The sequence below is a fragment of the Microcaecilia unicolor genome, chromosome 6 (assembly GCF_901765095.1).
Source record: "Microcaecilia unicolor chromosome 6, aMicUni1.1, whole genome shotgun sequence".
Taxonomy (NCBI): domain Eukaryota; kingdom Metazoa; phylum Chordata; class Amphibia; order Gymnophiona; family Siphonopidae; genus Microcaecilia; species Microcaecilia unicolor.
The window spans coordinates 184,505,356-184,529,215 of NC_044036.1; the positions used below are offsets into that span (position 1 = coordinate 184,505,356).

At 48.2% G+C, this 23,860-nt stretch overlaps 1 protein-coding gene and 1 pseudogene across 1 annotated transcript in view; one reads left to right on the top strand and one right to left on the bottom strand.

The window, feature by feature from the left end:
• The window catches only part of IP6K1 (inositol hexakisphosphate kinase 1), a 157,519-nt gene that overhangs the window by 66,497 nt on the left and 67,162 nt on the right, over positions 1-23,860 (top strand). The gene's annotated exons all lie outside the window — the stretch shown is intronic.
• LOC115473045 lies at positions 199-23,656 on the bottom strand (annotated as a pseudogene).

Here is a 23,860-nt window from a genome sequence, read left to right on the forward strand (position 1 = left end):
AGAAATGCTATCATATTTCTTAATCTGAAAGATTAATCAAGCTGCTGTATCCTGTATCAGCTGGAGTTTTGTTCACAATACAGGATTTAGACCCATATACAGTGAGTTGCAATAGTCCAGTTGGAACAAAACCAACATTTGAGCTCGTAGGGCAAAGTGGTGCTCATGAAAATAGGATCTAATTAAATGTAATTGTCTTCATTGGAAGATAGTTTTCTTCCGTAAGTTCACCTGAAGTAAGAAAGGAGTCCAAAATGACATCCAAGAACCTTTTGCCTTATTTATAGATAGTTTTACCCTAAGGCAGTGTAATATTGGAAGGAATTAAAACAGATGGATTCCGGGACCAAAGAACTTTGGTCGTAGTAGTGTTTAATTGAACATATTAGTATTCGCCCAACGTTGAATTTTTTCCATACAGCATATTTTCACAAGTGTCCTCCAATTTAGCACTTACAGGGACTAGCATTAGTATATCATCAGCATACAAAAATAATCTTTCACTGGCCCCCAATTAAATTGTTCTCAGTGATCTCGTAAACAAATTAAATAGCATAGGTGATAAGAGCGAACCCTGGGGCATTCCACTAGTTGAATTCCAACTTTGAGAAAATGTACCATTTTTCCAAGTATAATAACGTCAGATAAGCAGAAAATGCCTAAACTATCTCAAAACAGATCCTACCATCCCTATTTCATTCAGTCTCTGCAAACGTAAATCTTATCCACTGAGTCAAATGCAACTGATATCCTATATAATAATTTGCTATGTGAACGTTCTAAAGTGTCTCACTGGGATCATAACCACCTAATGACGTCACTAGCCAGCAGTAGATCCCTGCTTGCCTGACGTCAGCAGGGGGTTATGATCCCAGTGAGAGATTCGCGTTGAAGAACAGCGGGAGCGTGCAGAGACGTCCCTACGTACATGTCGCCCCCCCTCCAAAATTGCCAACCCCCCCTCTGCTACCCTCCCCTCCGCCCCTCTTACCGGGGTCCGGGCGGCATCAGTGAAGAGCCTCACAAGTCTTCTGCCTTCCCTTCTCTGCTCTCAGCTCTGACTCTGGTCCCGCCCTTGCGGAAACAGGAAATGAGGGCAGGACCAGAGTCAGAGCTGAGAGTGAAGAGAAGGGAAGGCAGCAGACTCGCGAGGCTCTTCACTGCTGCTGCCGAGACCCCGGTAAGAGGGGGGTTGGCGATTTTGGAGGGGGGGTGATGTGCACGTAGGGGGATGGGCGGGGCCAGTGTCGGGGAGGGGAGGGCCGCGGGTGGAGGCATCACAAGGACGTGTCTGTGAGACAGAGAAGAGGGGGGACTGGAACTTGGGGGAGGGACAGAGGGAAGGAGAGAGAGGGAGGGCCTGGAAATCGGAAGGGAAGAAAGGGGGCCGTGGGACTTGGAGGGGACAGAGGGAGAGAGCGAGGGAGGGGATAACCTTGCTAGCACCCGTTTCATTTCATACCGAAATGGGCCTTTTTTACTAGTATCATAATAAAATCTGCTTTCTCTGACTTTAGATTTCTGAGATCATTGATAACAAGGTTTCAGTGCTGTGTTTTGCTCTAAAACCAAATTGTGAATAGTATAAACATGAACATTTTTCTGTGTACTTGATAGTTGCCTGTTAGTAAATAATGGAATACTCGCACTTGGTCTAAAGTGGAACGAGAGGACAAATCTAAGCCCTGTGATTTAGGTATGGGGAGTAAGTGCTATAAGACCCATATCAGGTGGTAATATGCCTTGTTCCAAAAGTTATTTTTTTAAATTATTATAAAGGATTTTAAACTTGTATTAAAAGAAAGAGGTCAGTCAGCTTATAGCTCAATTAATCAACTGTTATTGTTAACATCATATGCTTTATAAAATAAAATAAGTAAAATACATCAAGTGACCAAGTATAAACACTAAAAACAACAAGGCAGTAGCAATTTTTACCTTCTCATTTTCTCACTGGCAGGTTCAGGAAAGAGTTAAGGCACAAAGCTCCCAGAGAAGAGAAAACAAAATTGTCTCACATGGGATCTGGGTGTTAAATACATACCCAAATACAGGCAAAGATGGATTTTTGGTGATCCAGGGCAGGCTCTGCTGCTATCTATGCCTATCATCTTTTTATATAACATTACAGTTTACTCAATGGCTTATTAAAGAAATCGGGACCAAAATTCCCAGAAGAAAAACAGATGGTCAAAATAAAGAGACTAAATCTAGCCCAGGAATCCAGGGCTTTGGTTAATTTAAGAGAATGGTTACAGAAAACAAAAACTGAAAGGACACAAGAAGAGAGAAAGAAAATAACTTTTTAAAGGACAGTTCTATACATCTCTTTGTTCTACTTTGCAAGGTTGTAGCATTTGATATTCACATTGAAAATTAATCTGCAACATCAAACCCCCAGTTTCCAAAAGTAAAATGAAAACTATTTTGTCACATACAATTATTTTCTTTCAGTATAAATGCAAACATGGAAAGCCTAAAGAATGATGCTATTAATTATAGACCAGTTTGTTTTACTCGACAAATGACGAATGGGCTAGTTCATCTTCAATATGCTTCTAGTTGGGAGACGTCACAGGATGATATGTTTACACATGTTATTGTTCTGTGCTGTGTAATTGTTTTTATTTAAAATAAAAGGGAAGGGGTAATAATGATGAGGCTTTCCTTGTCATCAGCAGCAGATGAATCCATTAACTGATGGGTTGTATCCGCCTACCAGCAGGTGGAGATAGAGAACACTGAAAGACCATAGTGCCTCTAGGACGGCTAGCCCCAACTGCCTTCAGTATTTCTCTATCTCCCAGCAGGTGTGGACGTAGCTTGATCAGCTCCTGGATTTCAGACTGCCTGGGTAGCTCCTGTGCTTTGCCAATTGAGTAGGGGTGTTGTGGCTGGTGATGCTCACTTTAAAGGCATATAGGTTCGCCCTTTCCCCCGCCTCCCGGAGTCCCTCTGTTGCTGCATGCCTTTCCTCACAGCGTTAAAAAAAAAAAAAAAAAAGAGCGTGCTTTTACTGCGTGGCTGTTCTGAGGCTTTTTCCAGTGATCCTGGTTCTGTGCAGCTTGACCGGAGCTCGTTGACTCGGTCTTCTGAGGTGAGAGTGGTGCCCAACTCCTCCGGGGAGGTCCCGCGGACGCCGTCCCGATCAGGGTAAGTTTTGGTGCGAAGCTGCCATTTTAATGCTATATTCCCGTCCTGCGAAAGAAAATGGACAATGGCTGCTGAAGGAGTTAAGCGCTGCTCCTGTTGTGGTAACGCAGATCAGCAGCGGGGCTGTGTAAAATGTGCTCCTTAGACGCTCACGCTAGTTTGAGCATGCTAAGCGATGTTTCTTCCCGCTCGTTGAAGCTAGCAGCGGGCGCCATTTTGGAGGCGCTGCATGCCTCAACCCTCGCGGTTGCGGAGGAGTCTGAGTGCAGGGGAATGGCTTGTTTAGAGGCTGACAGAGGAGCTCCTACATCCGTTTCTCCTAATTCGGAGGCGGAGGGTCAGGGTGAGTTTTTCTCCCCTGAGTTTGTGCTGTTAATGCATAAGGCTTTTATGCTGAAAAGAGCTCTGCCGCAGGTGTCTGACACTGCGTTGCCTCCTGGCTTCCCTCCGGGTGTTGATGCCCTGGGGATGACGTCAGAGATTATTTCCTCCCCCGAGCGTTGGAAACACGCTAAACATAGACTGGTAAATTCCCCGTCTGAAAGTGGCGCATACCCTCCCCCCGCCCCCGTGGTCGGGCTGTGGAGAGTCTGAGGGATCTGGTGGCAGACCCTCAGGGACTGATGATCCAGAGGAGGGTGCCTGTTTGCCACTGGATTTGTGTCACGGTTGTGCCCAGGTCCCTGGCTCGCAGTCACCTTAGTTCCCGGGGTTTAGACCTGGGGAATGCTGCAAAGTGATGGTTTACCGTTTCCCGTGTTCCAGAAGATATGCTGGTCCGGTCCAGATCTTCCAGCTCTCCAGATTGTTTTGGGAGTTTTTTGGAACCAAGCAGCACCCACACCTGGTGAACACCCTTGTGACCTGCCTTTATTAACCACCTGGTAAGGTTCCTAGTTGCCTTGCAACAGTGTTCTTCAGAGGCGTTCCTTTGGTGTGAAGTGTTGCAGTGCCTTTGTGCTTTTCGTGTTGGTGACTTTTACTCTGCTTGTTTTTTGGACTATTCTTCTGCCTGCCGCCTGCCCAGACCCGGATTGTTTCTGGATTGTTCGTTTGCCTGCTGTTTTTCCTGGAACCCAGCGTGTTTCTAGTGTTCCTGTTATTTGTCAGCCTGCTGCTGTGTCCTGCCTTGTCCTGCAAGTCCTACCGGCCGCCTGAAGCCCAGAGCTCAACTGTTGGTGAACGGTGGCCAAGTGTAGGTGAAGCCTTACTCCAGTCCACTGTGTTCCAGTTCCGGTCTGCCTTATCTGGTGTTGGGGTGATTCTCTTGCCGCTGCTGCTCCTTGGCAGTGGCCCAAGGGCTCATAAACCCAGGTTCCTGCTGTGTATACGTGACAATTTGGATGATCCCAATGCGGTCCGGCTTTTCCACCGCGACGAGCTGTCAGCTGTCATTACTGACGCCTTACAGGCCCTCTCGATTGATGATCCTGCTGAAGGCGAGGCCTCCTCTGTTAATCTTAGGATGGCAAGTACTAAGAATCCTACTCGGGCCTTTCCTGTGCATGACTCCATCCAAGAGCATATTTCTGCTCAATGTTCTGACCCCGATGAGCCTTTGAAAGTGGCCAGGGTTATGGGTCAGCTTTACCCTCTCCGTGAGGAGCACTTGGCCCCTTTGGGGATGCCTAAAGTGGATGCATTGATCACGGTGGTGACAAAAAAGACCACTCTCCCAGTAGAGGGAGGAGTCGCTTTGAAAGACATGCAGGACCGGCGGCTTGAGTCCGCGCTGAAGCGGGCCTTTGAAATTGCGGGCCTTGCAGTTCCTATGCAGCCTGGGCATGTCTTTCTTGGCTACAGCAGGCGGTGGAGCAGCCCACTGATGGTGCTTGTCCTCTTTCTGAGGTTGCCCCGCGGATGGAGTCGGCCCTGTCATTTTTGGCTAACGCCCTGTATGATCTGGTCAGAGCTTCGGCTAAGCAGATGTCTGTGGCGGTGTCCGCCCGCCGCCTTCTTTGGCTGTGGCATTGGGCGGCTAAGCAAAGACTGGTGAGGTTACCCTTTCGGGGCCTTCTGTTATTTGGAGAGGAATTGGAGAAGATTGTGAAAGACCTGGGGGAATCTAAACCCCAGAGGTTACCTGAGGATAGGCCGAGGCCTTCTTCCAAGGGTTCTGTGTTTCCCTCCTCTTTCAGACCTCGCTTCCATGAAGCTCGAAGGTATCGCCCGGGGCGCTCTGCTGGGTTTTCTCAACGTGCCCGTTTTCAGCAGAGGAACTCCTTTCGCTCGGACAAACGTTCCGCAGGGGCCGGTTCAAGGCAAGGAGTTCAGGGGCGTCCTCCACAATGATGGGACGCCGGTCCACTCCTCCTTGCCTGCAATAGGAGGACGTCTTTCCCTCTTTCTAGAGGAGTGGACCAAGATTACCTCAGATCAGTGGGTCCTGGACCTGATTAGAGAAGGTTACCGACTGGAATTCGGTGACCCAGTGAAAGACGTGTTTGTGGAGTCCCGATGCGGCACTGCCATAAAACGGGCGGTGGTAGAGGAGACCTTGCAAGTCTTGCTGCACCTCGGAGCGGTGATCCCGGTGCCTCCCGCCGAACGTGGATGCGGCCGCTATTCCATTAATTTTGTCGTATCAGAGCGTATCAGAGTTAACCCTTATCTCGAAGACTGGCTCATCAGAGTGGGCTCGGCAACTGAGAGTCGTTTTGCCACAGCCAGAGTGGTGGCGGTCCTGCAGGCACTAGGCTGGGTGGTCAATATACCCAAAAGTCACCTAACTCCCCTCTCAGTCTCTCGAGTATTTGGGGGTCCGGTTCGACACGGCTTCGGCGTTGGTCTTTCTCCCCGACGAAAGGCGGTGCAAGCTTCAGAATCAGGTCCGTCTGCTCCTGCGGATGCCTCGCCCGCTAGCTTGGGACTTTGTCCAGCTGTTGGGGTCGATCATGGCCACCTTGGAGGTGGTGCCTTGGCGAGAGCGCATATGAGGCCTCTGCAGATTGCCCTGCTTCAACAATAGTTTCCGATGTCCCAGGAATATCAATGCAGACTAACGTTGCTCCCTGCGACCCGGCTCTGTTTGGAGTGTTGGCTCTCCGACAGGATGCTGCGCCAAGGAATGCCTCTGGCACTTCCTTCCTGGTGCCTGGTGATATGAGATGCCAGCCTTCTAAGCTGGGGAGCGCATTGCCAAGGAAGCTATGCTCAGGGTCTGTGGACAACCGTGGAAGCGGGGTGGTCAATCAATCACTTGGAATTGAGAGCGATATTCCAGGCTCTTATGGCCTTTCAAAAGACTCTGAAGGGGCTTGTTGTCTGGGTTCTGTCGGACAACGTGACAGCGTTGGCATACATAAATCGTCAGGGCGGCACTCAGTGCAGGGCCCTGGCCGAGGAGGCCGCTCAGATTTGCCACTGGGCCAAGCTCCACCTGCAGCTTCTGTCAGCAGCTCACATAGCAGGTCAGAGGAACGTGCAAGCCGATTTTCTCAGCAGGCTTCAAATCGACCCAGCGGAATGGAAACTGGCAGAAGAAGTTTTTCTTCAGATTTGTGCCAAATGGGGGACACCTGGAATGGATCTAATGGCATCAAGTGCAAACGCCAAAGTACATCGCTTTTTCAGCAGAAGGAGAGATCCTCACTCGGCGGGGTTGGATGCTCTGGCTCAACTCTGACCCTCGGGCCTCCTGCATGTGTTCCCCCCTTGGCCCTTAATAGGTCGAGTCCTACTGCGGATTCGACAGCATCGAGGTCTGGTGATTCTCATAGCTCCAGAATGGCCAAGGCGTCCGTGGTATGCGGATCTCCGCCGGATGTTGGTGGACGTGCCGGTGCATTTGCCCCTGGTGCCGAACCTGTTGGTTCAGGGTCCGGTGACTATGGAGGATCCCTGCCGATTTGGTCTTTCGGCCTGGCTATTGAGAGGGCGCAATTGAGAGACAAGGGCTACTCTAATAAGGTCATCTCCACTCTCTTGCAGGCCCGCAAGCGGTCCACCTCTGCAGCTTATGCACGGATCTGGCGCAAGTTTGAGGTGTGGGGTGTTTCAAAGGCGATCACACCCACGCGAGCTACAGTCTCAACTGTGCTGGACATTTGCAGGAGGGCTTACAAAAAGGCCTGACTTACAATTCCCTGCGGGTGCAAGTGGCAGCATTATCATGCTGTCGAGGGAAGATCGCTGGCTTGTCGCTTGCTGCTCATCCGGACATTGCCAGATTTCTCAGAGGGGTGCTTCGGCTCCGTCCTGTCTGGTTGCCCTGTCCGGCCTGGAACCTGGGGCTACTGTTGAAGGCTCTTCAGTGTTCGCCCTTCGAGCCGCTTAGACGAGCTTCGGAGAAGGATGTGACTCTTGTCTTTTTGGTGGCCATCACATTGGCTAGACGCGTGTCTGAGCTGCAGGCACTGTCCTGTCAGGACCCTTTTCTGCAGTTCTTGGAGTCCGGAGTAACGGTACGTACAGTGCCATCCTTCCTGCCTAAGGTGGTTTCAGGGTTTCACCTGAACCAGCCCATTTTTCTTCCTTCCTTCCTTTTCTAGGGAAGAGTTCCCGGACTCCTTTGGGCCGTTACATCTTCTGGATGTCCGCAGGGCGCTGTTGCAGTATCTTCAGATGTCTAATGACTTCAGGACTTCTGATCACCTTTTTGTCTTGTCAGGTCCTCAGTGTGGAGGTCCAGCGTCTAAGGCCACTATAGCCCGTTGGCTCAAGGAAGTCATTTTTGCTGCGTATTTGCTTTCAGGTTGGTCTCCGCCTGAAGCGTTTAAGGCGCATTCCATGAGAGCCATCTCCTCCTCGTGGGCTGAAACGGGTGCACTCTCTCTTCAAGAGATCTGTAGTGCGGCTGCTTGGGCTTCTCAGCTCTCTTTTGCCCAGCATTACAGGCTGGATGTTGCAGTTAAGCAGGACGCTGTTTTTGGAGCTCAAGTATTGGCTCGTGGCGTGGCCTGTTCCCATCCTAAGTAAGGATTGCTTTTGTACATCCCATCAGTTAATGGATTCATCTGCTGCAGATGACAAGGAAGGGAAAATTAGGTCCTTACCTTGGTAATTTTCTTTCCTTTAGTCACAGCAGATGAATCCATGATCCCTCCCTGTCTGACTTTGTTTTTTGTTCAGATTTTTCATGCAGATATTAATCCCATTGGGAGAAGTTGGAAAACAGTTATCAGAATGGCAGAATTTCTACATGATGTTCTACTACAGGAGATTGAGATTGTCCCTCCTTTGATGCTCCTGTTATGGGGCGATTGTTCGCTGTGAGGAAAGTTTGTTATTATACCTTTATGGTTCACTCTGCCTTGGAAATCTCAAATACTGAAGGTAGTTGGGGCTAGCCGTCCTAGAGGCACTATGGTCTTTCAGTGTTCTCCATCTCCACCTGCTGGTAGGTGGATACAACCCATCAGTTAATGGATTTATCTGCTGTCACTAAAGGAAAATAAATTACCAAGGTAAGAACCTAATTTTCCCATGGGGCTTCAGGTGTGATAGAAGTAGCCAAGTGAAACTGTTTGTCCCAACATCATAAGTACATAAGTAATGCCATACTGGGAAAAGACCAAGGGTCCATCGAGCCCAGCATCCTGTCCACGACAGCGGCCAATCCAGGCCAAGGGCACCTGGCAAGCTTCCCAAACGTACAAACATTCTATACATGTTATTCCTGGAATCTAACATCTGCCATTCTGTTAAGGAAATGTCCTGAGGACTCTCATATGCCTCCTGTTTTCTTCTGCTGGAACTGCTCCTTGCTCATTTGTCAGCTCACTCCCATCAGAAAGCACAGTGCCCTTTTCCATCCAACATCCAAGGGCTGTGGGACGTGACCTGTTTAATCTAGTGATCGAGGTGGCAGATCCCGGACTGTGGCAATAAGGTTTCCATGCTACTACTACTAACTTCTACTTATCATTTCTATAGCGCTTTACATTTGAACATGGAGAGACTTGCAAGGTGCTCAACAGAGCTTACAATCTAATTAGGATAGACAGGACAGGTAAGGGATAAGGGTTAGGACAGAGAGGACATATAAGGGATAAGAAACAGTTGAAGTGAGGATGATAAGGTAAGGGTTCTGAACGGGCGAGTGGGGGTTATGAGTTAAAAGCAGCATCAAAAAAGGTGGGTTTTTAGCTTAGATTCGAAGATGGCCAAAGATGAGGCTTGACGTACCGGCTCAGGAAGTCTATTCCAGGCATATGGTGTGGCAAGATAAAAGGAACGGAGTCTGGAGTTAGCGGTGGAGGAGAAGGGTGCAGATAAGAGAGATTTACCCAGTGTTCCCGGGGAGGAATGTAGGGAGAGATGAGCATGGAGAGGTACTGAGGAGCTGCAGAGTGAATGCATTTATAAGTCAGTAAGAGGAGTTTGAACTGTATGCGGAAACGGATAGGGAGCCAATGAAGTGACTTGAGAGGGGTAATATGAGCATAACGACATTGGCGGAATATTAGGCATGCAGCCGAATTTTGAACAGATTGAAGAGGGGAGAGATGGCTAAGTGGGAGACCTGTGAGAAGCAAGTTGCAATAGTCTAAACGAGAGGTGATAAGAGTGTGGATGAGGGTTCTGGTTGCATACTCAGAAAGGAAAGGGCGAATTTTAGTGATGTTATAGAGGAAGAAGCGACAGGTTTTAGCAGTCTGTTGAATATGTGAAGAGAAGGAGAGGGAGGAGTCGAAGATGACCCCAAGGTTGTGTGCTGATGAGACAGGAAGGATGAGCGTGTTATCCACAGAAATAGAGAATGGGGGGAAGAGGAAAAGTTGGTTTAGGTGGAAAGATAAGGAGCTCAGTCTTGGTCATGTTTAGCTTCAGATGGCGGTGAGACATTCAGGGAGCAATGTCGGACAGGCAGGCTGAAACTTTGGCCTGGATTCCTGCTGAGATTTCTGGTGTGGAGAGGTAGATCTGGGAGTCGGTGTAAAGATGATACTGAAAACCATGGGATGAGATCAGAGTTCCAAGCGAAGAAGTATAGATGGAGAAGAGTAGAGGTCCCAGGACAGATACCTGAGGTACGCCAACAGACAGCGGGATAGAAGAAGAGGAGAATCCACCAGAGTGTACACTAAACGTCGGGAGAGATAAGAAGTAAACCAGGAAAGAACAGAGCCTTCAAATCCAATTGAGGGTAGCGTATCAAGGAGTAGGCTGTGATTGACTGTGTGAAATGCTCATGGTGACTGGCCAGAATTATGCTATGCAGCTGGGTCATGTACAAGTCCATGATTTCCATAGTAGGGGGGGTCTTGCTGCTACCTGGTTAAAGGCATATCAACAAAGCTATTAGAGCCTGTCAAACGGTGTGGTGTTACTGTAGCACTACGCTTTGGCTGCATTCCTGGATCATGTCCACCAGTTTCTCCACAGCAGTGTGCATGCTCTCCATGTGTTTCTGCAGCGCTGCATTTCTTTCTTCATATTCCATGTTAGATTTCCTTAACTGGCGCAGTTCAGCCTCACAAGCTTTGCTGTTGTTCAGGAACTCCTTAGTGAAGATGGGGATATCAAACACAGACCTCTTTTACATCCGCTTCTTTTTCGTGGTCACTAACAGCCTGTCGTGCTTCATTTTGCCTATGCTGTTTGCCTTTCTGTCTGCTCTGTGCTTTCCTGCTGAAGAGCTTATAAGGCTATGGTTTTTGGTACTGCTCGAATTCTTTCATATCAATCAATAATTAGGATCCCAAAAGGGAGAGACAAATCAACAATATCGTAGTGCAGGGAGGAGGGCTTTAGATTTGTTAGGAACTGGGCAACATTCTGGGGAAGGGGGAGCCTATTCCGAAAGGATGGGCTCCATCTTAACCAGAGTGGGACCAGGCTGCTGGCATCGGCGTTTAAGAAGGAGATAGAGCAGCTTTTAAACTAGAAATGGGGGGAAGGCCGACAGTCGCTCAAAAGAGCATGGTTCGGGATAAGGTATCTTTCAAAGATATCACCATAACAGGGAAGATAGAGTATCCTGATAGTGAGGTTGCAAAAGAGATTGTAGTAGATCGGGTATCTTTAAATAACAATAAAAATCAGACAAAAGATTGCCAATTAATACTGTCAAGTACTAAGCATGATGTACTTAGGAACAACAAACATAGTTTGAAATGTCTATATGCGAATGCCAGGAGCCTAAGAAATAAGATGGGGGAGTTGGAATATATTGCACTAAATGAAAAATTAGATATAATAGGCATCTCTGAGACCTGGTGGAAGGAGGATAACCAGTGGGACACTGTCATACCGGGGTACAAATTATATCGTAGTGATAGGGTGAATCGGATTGGTGGAGGGGTAGCATTGTATATTAACGAGAGCCTTGAATCAAATAGATTGAAAATTCTGCAGGAAACAAAACACTCCTTGGAATCACTGTGGATTGAAATTCCATGTGCAAAGGGGAAAAGGATAGTGATAGGAGTGTACTACCGTCCGCCTGGCCAGGACGAACAGACGGATGCGGAAATGTTAAAGGAAATCAGGGACGCAAACAAACTGGGCAACACAATAATAATGGGGGATTTCAATTACCCGCATATAGACTGGGTTAATGTAACATCTGTACACTCAAGGGACATAAGATTTCTTGATGAAATCAAGGACAGCTTCATGGAACAGCTAGTTCAGGAGCCGACAAGAGAAGGAAAAATACTAGACTTAGTCCTTAGTGGTGCTGATGATCTAGTGCAGGGGGTAACGATACGAGGGCCGCTTGATAACAGTGATCATAATATGATCGGTTTTGATATTGGCATTGAAGGAAGTGAAACTAGGAAATCAAGTACGCTAGCGTTTAACTATAGAAAAGGTGATTACGACAAAATGAGAAAAATGGTGAAAAAAAGACTGAAAGGAGCAGCTCGCAGAGTAAAAAACTTGCATCAGGCGTGGATGCTGTTTAAAAACACCATCCTGGAGGTTCAAGACAAATATATTCCACGTATTAGAAAAAAGGGAAAAAAGACTAAACGTCAGCCGGCGTGGCTAAACAGTAAGATAAAGGAAATCATTAGAGCCAAAAAACAATCCTTCAGAAAGTGGAGAAGAGAACCAACTGAAAGTAACAGGATAGATCATAAGGAATGCCAAGCCAAATGCAAAGCGGAGATAAGGAGGGCAAAAAAGGACTTTGAGAAGAAATTAGCGTTGGAAGCAAAAATACATAGTAAAAATTTTTTTAGATACATTAAAAGCAGGAAACCGGCCAAAGAGTCGGTTGGGCCGCTGGACGAAAATGGTGTTAAAGGGGCGATCAAGGAGGACAAAGCCGTAGCGGAGAAATTAAATGAATTCTTTGCTTCGGTCTTCACCGAGGAGGATTTGGGGGGGACACCGGTGCCGGAAAGAATATTTGAAGCGGGAGAGTCGGAGAAACTAAACAAATTCTCTGTAACCTTGGAGGATGTAATGGGTCAGTTCAGCAAGCTGAAGAGTAGTAAATCACCGGGACCTGATGGTATTCATCCCAGAGTATTAATAGAACTAAAAAATGAACTTGCGGAGCTACTGTTAGAAATATGCAATCTGTCCCTAAAATCGAGTGTAGTACCGGAAGACTGGAGGGTAGCCAATGTTACTCCGATTTTTAAGAAGGGTTCCAGAGGAGATCCGGGAAATTATAGACCGGTGAGTCTGACGTCGGTGCCGGGCAAGATGGTGGAGGCTATTATTAAGAATAAAATTGCAGAGCATATACAAAAACATGGACTGATGAGACAAAGTCAGCACGGATTTAGTGAAGGGAAGTCTTGCCTCACCAATCTAATGCATTTTTTTGAGGGGGTAAGCAAACATGTGGACAATGGGGAGCCGGTTGATATTGTATATCTGGATTTTCAGAAGGCGTTTGACAAAGTGCCGCACGAAAGACTCCTGAAGAAATTGCAGAGTCATGGAATCGGAGGTAGGGTGTTATTATGGATTAAGAACTGGTTGAAAGATAGGAAGCAGAGAGTAGGATTGCGTGGCCAGTATTCTCAGTGGAGGAGGGTAGTTAGTGGGGTCCCGCATGGGGTCTGTGCTGGGTCCGTTGCTTTTTAATGTATTTATAAATGACCTAGAGATGGGAATAACTAGTGAGGTAATTAAATTCGCCGATGACACAAAATTATTCAGGGTCGTCAAGTCGCAGGAGGAATGTGAACGATTACAGGAGGACCTTGCGAGACTGGGAGAATGGGCGTGCAAGTGGCAGATGAAGTTCAATGTTGACAAGTGCAAAGTGATGCATGTGGGTAAGAGGAACCCGAATTATAGCTACGTCTTGCAAGGTTCCGCGTTAGGAGTTACGGATCAAGAAAGGGATCTGGGTGTCGTCGTCGATGATACGCTGAAACCTTCTGCTCAGTGTGCTGCTGCGGCTAGGAAAGCAAATAGAATGTTGGGTGTTATTAGGAAGGGTATGGAGTCCAGGTGTGCGGATGTTATAATGCCGTTGTATCGCTCCATGGTGCGACCGCACCTGGAGTATTGTGTTCAGTACTGGTCTCCGTATCTCAAAAAAGATATAGTAGAATTGGAAAAGGTACAGCGAAGGGCGACGAAAATGATAGTGGGGATGGGACGACTTTCCTATGAAGAGAGGCTGAGAAGGCTAGGGCTTTTCAGCTTGGAGAAGAGACGGCTGAGGGGAGATATGATAGAAGTGTATAAAATAATGAGTGGAATGGATCGGGTGGATGTGAAGCGACTGTTCACGCTATCCAAAAATAATAGGACTAGAGGGCATGAGTTGAAGCTACAGTGTGGTAAATTTAAAACGAATCGGAGAAAATTTTCTTCACCCAACGTGTAATTAGACTCTGGAATTCGTTGCCGGAGAACGTGGTACGGGCGGTTAGCTTGACGGAGTTTAAAAAGGGGTTAGATAGATTCCTAAAGGACAAGTCCATAGACCGCTATTAAATGGACTTGGAAAAATTCCGCATTTTTAGGTATAACTTGTCTGGAATGTTTTTACGTTTGGGGAGCGTGCCAGGTGCCCTTGACCTGGATTGGCCACTGTCGGTGACAGGATGCTGGGCTAGATGGACCTTTGGTCTTTCCCAGTATGGCACTACTTATGTACTTATGTACTTATGTATTAAGGAAGTCAGTCCCTAATATGAAGATCTTTTTCTGAATGACACATGTATATGAGTAATAAATATACTTAATTTTAAATTTTATATATATAGAGAGAGCCAAAAAGAGAGTTCAGTATAGGCTGTACCTCCAGCCGAGCATGCAATTCAGTGATTTTAGCTGCCAAAGCGGCTCACTTCTACGCTGTATACATCATGTAATACTCTCAATATATAATTGCATGCTTGACTGAAGAAAGACATTTCTCCAGTATACATCACCTAGATGAATTTTTCTGTAACAAGAAGGGTGACACATTTAGAGTGATAGGAACAAACTTATCCCCCAATTGGTCTAAATTCAGCAGACAATTGACTAGTTGGAGAGACTAAATGTTGGTCTCTCTCTTAGGATCAGCACAAATAATCTCAGTCTTGTTAGAAAAAGACCTGGCTAAATCCTGAGCAGAAGGTTGAGAATTGAGGCAAAAGATTCCAACAGCTCGTGTAGCTTTAAATTGTCTACAAGCTGAAACAATTTTTTAGTAATCTGTAAACTGTTATGAATTACTTTAGAATAATCTTTTAGTTTCAGCAACATTGTGCTTTATAGGTCTTTATTGTCTGTTTCCAAGCCAGTTCAACAGAAGGATTAAAACTTTCTTGCCATTTTATTTATTTATTTATTACATTTGTATCCCGCGCTTTTCCACACATGGCAGGCTCAATGCGGCTATAGTAACAATATAAAGAATTATGGATTGTTTTGTAGGTTACTTTCTTACCAGTCAGGAAATGTAGGATAACATATTTTCTAGATGATTTAGAGGCATTACATGATGATTTAGAGGCATTACATGAGGGTAAATTCAATGAGGTTGGTCATGTATATTGGGGCGAAACCAGATCTGTAGTTTTGTTTCTGCTCTCTTAAAGAATCAGCAAACCAAGGCGAAGATTTATTAAATTGCACTTTCTTCTCTTTTAAAGGAGCAGTAGAGTCTAAAGTACTATCAGTAACATGATCCCAGTCTGATTTTGTGGCAACTGGATCAGTCAGTCACATTAATTTGAGTGGAAACTCCGGCCCAAAATGAATCGCTATAAATCTTTCCTCTAGTTGCAATTCTATGTCTATTCAAGCTATGAGAGATCTGACCCATACTAAAAATTAAATTGTAATTGAAAATGGTCAGACCAAGGTACGGCAGACCACTTAGGAGAGGATATTAGACAATGACAGATGGCAAAATAAAATTGAATGAATGGCCCTTTTCATGAGTGGGACCCAGAGATAGATGACAAGACAACAAAAATGTTTTAAAATTGTAGCTTTTGGAATCTGAATTATGTTTGAGTGTTTAAATCTTAAATCAGTTAAGATTTAAATCGCCAATTACTAAGGATCTAGGATAAAGACATACAAAATTAGAAACAATTTTCTGTAATGCTTGCTGAACAGAGGACCAGGGGGACGATAGAGAAGGAAAACCCCAATACCTTCAAAAGAAAAATCCAGTGCATCCAGTGGTGTGCTGGAGCCAGCTCACACCAGCTCGCAAGAGCCAGTTGTTAAATTTTGTTCCGACTTACGAGCCGGCTCTCCTCCCTCCCTCCCTCCAGATCCGGTCCCTCACCGACCTGATTCTGAGTCATCCTGCCCTGCCCATCGAATTCTTCGGGGCAGGCAGTTTTGCCTGCCCACTGCTGGCACTGACCCTCTCCCGCTGCCGGTTCGCTCTTTAAAAATGGCCACCGAGACTTCCAGATGCGGCCTCGCAAGACTTCTGCTGAAGTCTTGGAGGCCGCCCTTGTAAGTCTCGGTGGCCATTTTGAAGCGTGATCCGACAGCAGGGGAGAGTCAGCGCTGGCAGCGGGCAGGCAAGACTGCCAGCCCCGAAGAATTCGATGGACAGGGCAGGATGACTCAGAGTCAGGTCGGTGAGGGACCGGAGCTGGAGGGAGGAAGGAGAATTCACTGAACAACTCGGGAGGGGATGGCAGGGGAGAGAAGGGAGTCGCTGGACATGGGTGGATGGAGGGGAGAGGAGGGTCGCTGGGTTTGGGTGCATGCAGGGGAGAAGAGGATCGCTGGACATGGGTGGATGGAGGGCAGGGGAGAGGAGGGTCGCTGGGTATGGGTGCATGGAGGGCAGGGGAGAGGAGGGTCGCTGGATATGGGTGCATGGAGGGCAGGGGAGAGGAGGGTTGCTGAGTATGGGTGCATGCAGGGCAGGAGAGAGGAGGGTTGCTGGGTATGGGTGCATGGAGGGCAGGGGAGAGGAGGGTCGCTGGGTATGGGTGCATGCAGGGCAGGGGGAGAGAAGGGTCGCTGGGTATGGGTGCATGCAGGGCAGGGGGAGAGAAGGGTCGCTGGACATGGGTGGATGGAGGGCAGGGGAGAGAGAAGAAATGCTGGACATGGATGGAGGGGAGGGAAGAGTGAGGAAGGTGATGAGATGAGGGAAAAGGAAGAGAGGAGAAAAACTGCACATGCATGAAGAAAATGGGCAGAAGCTGGATCCACTGGACAGTCAAGTCTGCGGAGGACCAGAAATGAAGAAGAAAGGAGGAAAGGAAAGAAATAAATGGAAAGGAAGCCCTGGAAACGAAGTTAAGAGGATAGATAGCAGCAGAATCAGATACTGGGCCAGCATGTTCAGAAAAACAGTCACCAGACAACAAAGGTAGAAAAAAATCATTTTATTTTCATTATAGTGTTTGGAATATGTTCACTTTGAGAATCAGGTGCTGAACATTAAAAGTTTATATTTATTTACTTCTTTATGGCATTTTATCACACATTAAACATGAATTAGATTGGAATCTGGGATCATTTAATTTGTTTTCCTGGAGTAATGCATTGCCACCCCCCCCCCCCCCCCCCCCCCCCCCCCAGGCTCTCTCCCTGGCTATAGCCAGCTCTGCAATTTGGGGGGGGGGGGGGGCCCAGAGGGGGACCGGGGAGAGAGCCGCCTGTTAAACATTTACCAGCACACCACTGAGTACATCCTACCTCAGAGAGAGACTCTGAAACAGTCAGTATAGAGTGCAGATTCAAATAATTCCTTTTAGAAGAATAGCCTATTACCTAAAATTAGCACAATATAATTGTTCATATCTCTCTCTCTCTCTCTCTCAGAATCAACCAATTTTTCTATGATCAAATCTTAAATTTTAATTTACGGTTTGTTGGATACAGCACAGGGATGGTTACCAGTGGATTCCAAACTATCAGCTCCTAAAACATTCAAACCCAAAAGGGTCAGACATAAAAAAAGATGAACCACCTCATATTAACAAAATGTAGAGAATTTTTAAAAAATTATCAACCCAATGTTGCACATTAAGGGGCAGAATATATCCTTTAGGGTGCACCTTTGGCTGTGAACCTTAGAACTGGCGTGCCTTTGAAGGAACTTGGCCAGTATGGATGATGTCACGGGGTGGTGTTCCGAGCCACACTGCTGAGCTTCCCAGCGTGAAGTTTCTTCCAGCTTGCTTCGGGCAGTCTCAATATTTGGTCTGCTCTGGGGACTGCAAGGGTTAGGTGTATCACTATTGTTTTGTGTGCAAAGGTTCTCTATGGAATAAAAAGAAAAAAAAAATAGCCACATGCATAGTTACCTTGGTGGTTAAAGAGAAATACCTATTCTGCTTTGGCATTTGCATCCAGAAGGATTCCAGCCTGCACCAGTCCCTTTTACCGGTGATACACTGCGAAAGTTCATTGCATCTACCTTGATCTGCTGGTTTGGAAGGGGCACAACCCAATAGTATGGACTAGTCTAGTGGGACTCAAGGAAAGGAACTTAACAGGTATGAATAATTTCTCAGAGCCAGGAAGGTAGGAGTTCATTGGGCAGGTTGAACGGGATCTGGGGAAGCTGTTTTTGTGTGAGATGTTGAGTCTTATTTAAGTGCATTGCTGATAACTGATACATTTACCACTTGTTCTTCAGTAGACAGTAAGTATATTGTTGCTATCTGCAGTGGTGACAATGCACTAACTAAAAGGTGCTAGTCACACCTGTAACCTTCCCTTTCTCTTCCTGCCCCCTGCTCTACCCTGGTAAGCAGTGACTGTGCAAATTAGTATGTTGTAAATGTTGTGGCCATGTGGTAACTTACTACATGCTGATTCAGTAATTGCCTACCACACCTTTGTAAACAGTACCCTAAAAGGGTAATTTCCATATCATCATGCTGATCAATCCATAGACTGGTGGGTTGTGTCCATCTACCAGCAGGTGGAGATAGAGAGCAATCCTTTTGCCTCCCTATATGTGGTCATGTGCTGCCGGAAACCAGTGTTGCCAGGTGGGCGGTTTTACCGCCCAATTGGGCGGTTTTCCGCGACCCGCCGCGGGAAATTTTTGCCCGCGGCGGGTTGCGGTTTTTTGGGCTGCTTTTTGGGCTTCAGGGCGGTTTTTTTGGGCGGCTTTTTCGGCCGCGGGGGGCGGGGTTAGTGACGTTTTTGGGCGGGGTTAGTGACGTTTTGGGCGGGGCCGATGACGGGGGCGGGGCCGGTGACGGCGGGGGCGGGGTTGATGACGCGGGGGTGGGGTGTCAGGGGCGGGGTTTGAGTTTGGGCGGATTTTGGGCGGTTTTTGTGCTGGATTGGGTGGGAAAAAATTTTTCCACCTGGCAACACTGCCGGAAACTCCTCAGTATGTTCTCTATCTCAGCAGGTGGTGGTCACACACAGCAGCAGCTCTGGCTAGGCCTCCAAGCCTAATTTTTAGGTTTTGTTGAGTGCCAGGGGTTGAGGGCTCTTCTTGAGCAAGTGCAAACCTGGTGGCGCCAGGTCCCTCCTTTTCTCCCCCCTCCCACTGGCTCCGTTAAAAAAAAAAAAAAAATTTTGGACGTCCTTAAGGGCGTTTATTTCGACGTTTATTTAAACGTTTATTGCAGCTACTCACTGGGACACCAGGTCGTTACAGCTCAGGGAGCGAGAAGCAGGTAATTTTTACCTTTTTATAGCGGGCAGGGGGTTCCCCGATTGATCTCCACGTGGCCTATGGCGTCGGAGGGCGAGGGCGCGAAGAATGGGTCCCCGGACCGCGTGTGCACTTCTAGCGGGGATGCGGGGGTTTTAAAGTCTGATTCGCCCTTGGTGGGTGTCAGTTTGAAGGCCGATCAGTGTCCCGGGTCTTCCTCCGGCACGGCGGTTTTTCCCGCCATAAACGCCCATCCCCCGCTGCTCGCCTCCGCCATCTTGGCCGGCCACTCTGCTCGGACGGCTTCTTCTTGGGCCGCCCTTGAGCTGGGAGATGTTCATGCCATGGCCGCCCTTGATTTGGGCGACGGCAAAAAAGCGGCTAAAGTTAAGCGCCGTTCTTCCCGCGCGGCTCCTTCGCGGAGTGTCGCGCCGGACGCCATCTTGGATGCGCAGCATGTTGCTCCCCCGCTCTTGCGAGCGCCGGTTGAGGGTGCGTCTAGGGCTGTGGCCCAGGCTGCTGAAATTCACAGTCTGGGGGGTTTCTCCCCCGAGTTTATTTTGCTGCTGCATCAGGCCTTCCTTATGCAAAACGCTGCCCCTTCTCCCTTGTCCGATAACGGGGTTGAGGCCCCCGGAAGTAAACGCCCTCGGGTGGATTCCCAGGCCTTAGAGGACGCTGTTTCCTCTGATGTAGATGAGGGCAGCGTATCTGAGTTCTCCCAACGGTCCTTTGGGGATTCCTTGGAGGAGACGGATTCCCGCTCGGATGGAGCGGATGACCCCTCTGCAGCGCGGATCTTTCGCTCAGAGGATTTGCCCAACCTGTTACTGCAGGCCATGAGCATTTTGAAGATTTCCTCGCCAGAGGACGTCTCTCCCTCAGCCCCGGTTGGCTCTGCCATTATGCTGGGGACGAAGCGCCCGCCTAGAACCTTCCATGTGCATGATGCCATGCACACCTTAATTTCGGCTCAATGGGATGTCCCGGAAGCGAGCCTCAAAGTGGCTAGGGCTATGTCCCGCCTCTATCCTTTGCCTGAAAGTGAGCGTGAGGCCTTTATTTGGCCTACCGTGGATTCTTTAATCACTGCGGTGACTAAGAAAACGGCGTTGCCGGTGGAAGGTGGCACGACACTAAAGGACGCCCAAGACAGAAGATTGGAAGCGGCTTTAAGGTCGTCCTTCGAGGCGGCTGCCTTAAGTTTGCAGGCCTCAGTTTGCGGCTCCTATGTGGCCAGGGAGTGCCTGACGATGGTGCAGCGGGCTTCCCCCTCGGATCCTTCCTTGAGGGCTGACTGGCCGGCCCTGGAATCGGGCTTGGCTTATTTGACAGACTTACTGTATGATGTCTTCAGAGCCTCGGCTAAAGGCATGGCTCAGACAGTCTCTGCGCGGCGCTGGCTTTGGCTGAAACATTGGTCTGCGGACCACGCCTCTAAGTCCCGCCTGGCTAAGTTGCCTTTTAAAGGCAAGCTGCTCTTTGGGGTCGAGCTGGACAAAATCGTGACCGATCTCGGCACGTCTAAGGGCAAAAGGTTACCAGAGGTCAGGGCTCGGGCCAGTGCTCGCCCCGGTATCTCCAGAGGACGGTTTCAGGAAGCCCGTCGGTACCGCCCGGGCAAGTCGGGCTCCTCTGCCCCCTCTTCCTTCAAAAGGAACTTCTCCCCCAAGCAGCATTCATTTCGCAGAGACCGCTGTCCCGGAGGTACGCCCTCCGGTCCTCCCCCAGGGTCTCGTACCCAATGACGGGGTCCTGGTCCATGGCCCAGTGCAGATTGGAGGACGCCTGTCATCGTTTCTGGGCGAGTGGACCAGAGTAACTTCAGACACTTGGGTGCTGGAAGTCATCAGAGACGGCTACAAGTTAGAGTTCTGCCGACCCTTAAGAGACGGGTTTGTACTCTCTCCCTGCAAGTCTCCGGTCAAAGCTGTGGCAGTGCAGCAGACCTTGGACAACCTGATACGCCTGGGTGCGGTCGTTCCGGTGCCAGAAAATCAGATTGGCAAGGGACGTTACTCCATTTACTTTGTGGTACCAAAGAAAGGAGGTTCTGTCCGGCCTATCCTCGACCTCAAAGGGGTCAATCGGGCCTTGAAAGTGCGGCACTTTCGCATGGAGACTCTCCGCTCTGTTATAGCGGCAGTGAAGGCAGGAGAGTTCTTGGCTTCCTTGGACATCAAGGAAGCGTACCTGCATATTCCCATCTGGCCTCCTCATCAACGCTTTCTGCGTTTTGCAGTCCTGGGCCGACACTTCCAGTTCAGAGCCCTCCCTTTCGGGTTGGCTACTGCTCCGCGGACTTTCTCCAAAATAATGGTGGTCATCGCGGCCTTCCTGCGAAAGGAAGGAGTACAAGTCCATCCTTATCTGGACGACTGGTTGATCCGAGCCCCCTCTTATGCAGAGTGCGGCAAAGCTGTGGACCGGGTGGTTGCTCTTTTGAGCTCCCTGGGGTGGATCATCAACTGGGAGAAGAGCCAGCTGCGCCGACTCAGTCCCTGGAGTATCTGGGAGTTCGATTCGACACCCAAGTGGGCAGAGTGTTCCTGCCAGACAATCGGATTGTCAAACTTCAGGCTCAGGTGGACCAGTTCCTAGTAGCCTCTCCTCTTCGGGCTTGGGACTATGTGCAGCTGTTGGGCTCTATGACGGCCACGATGGAAGTAGTGCCCTGGGCCAGGGCTCATATGAGACCACTACAACTCTCTCTGCTGCAGCGCCTATCCAGCTGAAGGCTCACTCCACTAGAGCTCAGGCGGCCTCATTGGCAGAGGCTGGGTCCGTCTCCTTGGAAGAGATTTGCAAGGCGGCAACTTGGGCATCGGCCCATACCTTCTCCAGGCATTACCGCTTGGCTGTGGCTGCTCAGGCGGAGGCCCGGTTTGGAGCTTCAGTGTTGCGGTCAGGGATTTCAATGTCCCGCCCTGGGTGAGTACTGCTTCGGTACATCCCACCAGTCTATGGATTGATCAGCATGATGATATGGAAGGTAAAATTATGTATCATACCTGATAATTTTCTTTCCATTAATCATAGCTGATCAATCCATAGTCCCTCCCAGATATCTGTATTGTTTATATTCTGGTTGCATTTCAGGTTCAAGTTTAGTCTTCAGTTCCTTCAGGAGGACTTCGTGTTCAAGTTTTTCAATGGATTCTTCAAGAGTTGAGACGAATTTGTGTTACAGTGAGCTGCTGCATTCCTCTCCCCTCCGTTTTACGGGGCTGGATTGAGACATAAATTCTGCCGGCGTTCCCTCCCACTTCGTGTGGCTGTAGGGCAGCTTTGTACCCCTCCCGCTTCGGCGGTGTTAGGGTCAGTCAGCTCCTCCCGCGGTTGCAGGATAAGCCAGATCCCCCCGCATCGGCGGGGTGGTGTCCCTCACCCGCTCCGCGGGGATGAGCTGGACGGATTCCCCTCCCCCACTTGTGTGGGGATGAGCTGGGTTAATTCCCCTCCCCCGTTTCGGCGGTGGTGAGCTGGGCAGAGTGTCCCTTTGTGGGTGTAATTCTCTAAGTGCTGAGTCCTGCGGATGGAGCTTGGATATCGACATACTGAGGAGTTTCCGGCAGCACATGACCACATATAGGGAGGCAAAAGGATTGCTCTCTATCTCCACCTGCTGGTAGATGGACACAACCCACCAGTCTATGGATTGATCAGCTATGATTAATGGAAAGAAAATTATCAGGTATGATACATAATTTTACCTTTTTATAAAACTATTTCTACTCTTAAAATTAGGTCACACCTAAAAGTTTGTGTAGTGCAAGCCAGCATCTACTTGTACAGTAGGCATACTGAGAAGCAGAGCTGTGATGTACACATATATTGTGTGCTCAGGCATTTACAGTTGATATCAAGCAGATGTAATGTCTATGCCTTCAATGTAGGCATAATGTTTGCAGGGTTTGAGCTAGTATTTTATAAATACAGGCGCTGATGTGTCTTTTTATAAAATATTTTAAAAATTGGTGTCTTGCTGTCTATTAACCTAGGCACTCTGTACAGAGAGGATCTGCCTTTGTTAGTATGAAAGGCGAAACATCAGAATTGGTGTTAACTGGAGAACTTGGGATATATGAGTAAGGGGAACTAACTAAAAATTAAGGGGACCTTTTACTAAAGATTATTGTGTGCTAAATGCCAAGAAGTGCATAGGTACAAAATGGGCTTCTTAGCATTTAGCGCAGCTAAGCTTTAGTAAAAGGTCCCCTAAGTTTCTAAAACTTCCTTAAAGATGGACTGCTTATGTATAGCCTCTCACCTGTTCAAGACAAACTCTTACAAAACTTGATTGTGATCTGTTAAGTCTGAGAATGGAAAACATTGGGCCCAGTGCTTCTTTAGTGAGAGCAGTAAGCAAGAAGAGGCCTTGTTAAGGAAGAAAAAAAACTGAGGTGTCAATATGCAAAGTGATTTAACTTGACAGAATCAGCTGAATATTGGTTGACTGCTGTGTGGCACTTGGCAGTTAGTACCAAGGTGGTACGGGGTGGAGTTGGAAGTCATACGGTCACAAGCGATATTCAGTCCTAGTGCCCGCATAGTTTGAGTATGTAGAACCACATAAAAGGCACTCCTAATTTTGCCCAGCTAGCTATGTGGATACGGCACTTGCGTAACTTCTCTGCACTGCCAAAGAATCAGATATTTCTCCGAGGAAAAGCAGGCTGCTTGTTCTCACATGTAGGTCGATGTCCGCGGCGGCCCAGGAATCGGCAAACAAACTTTGCAAGCAAAATAAAAAGA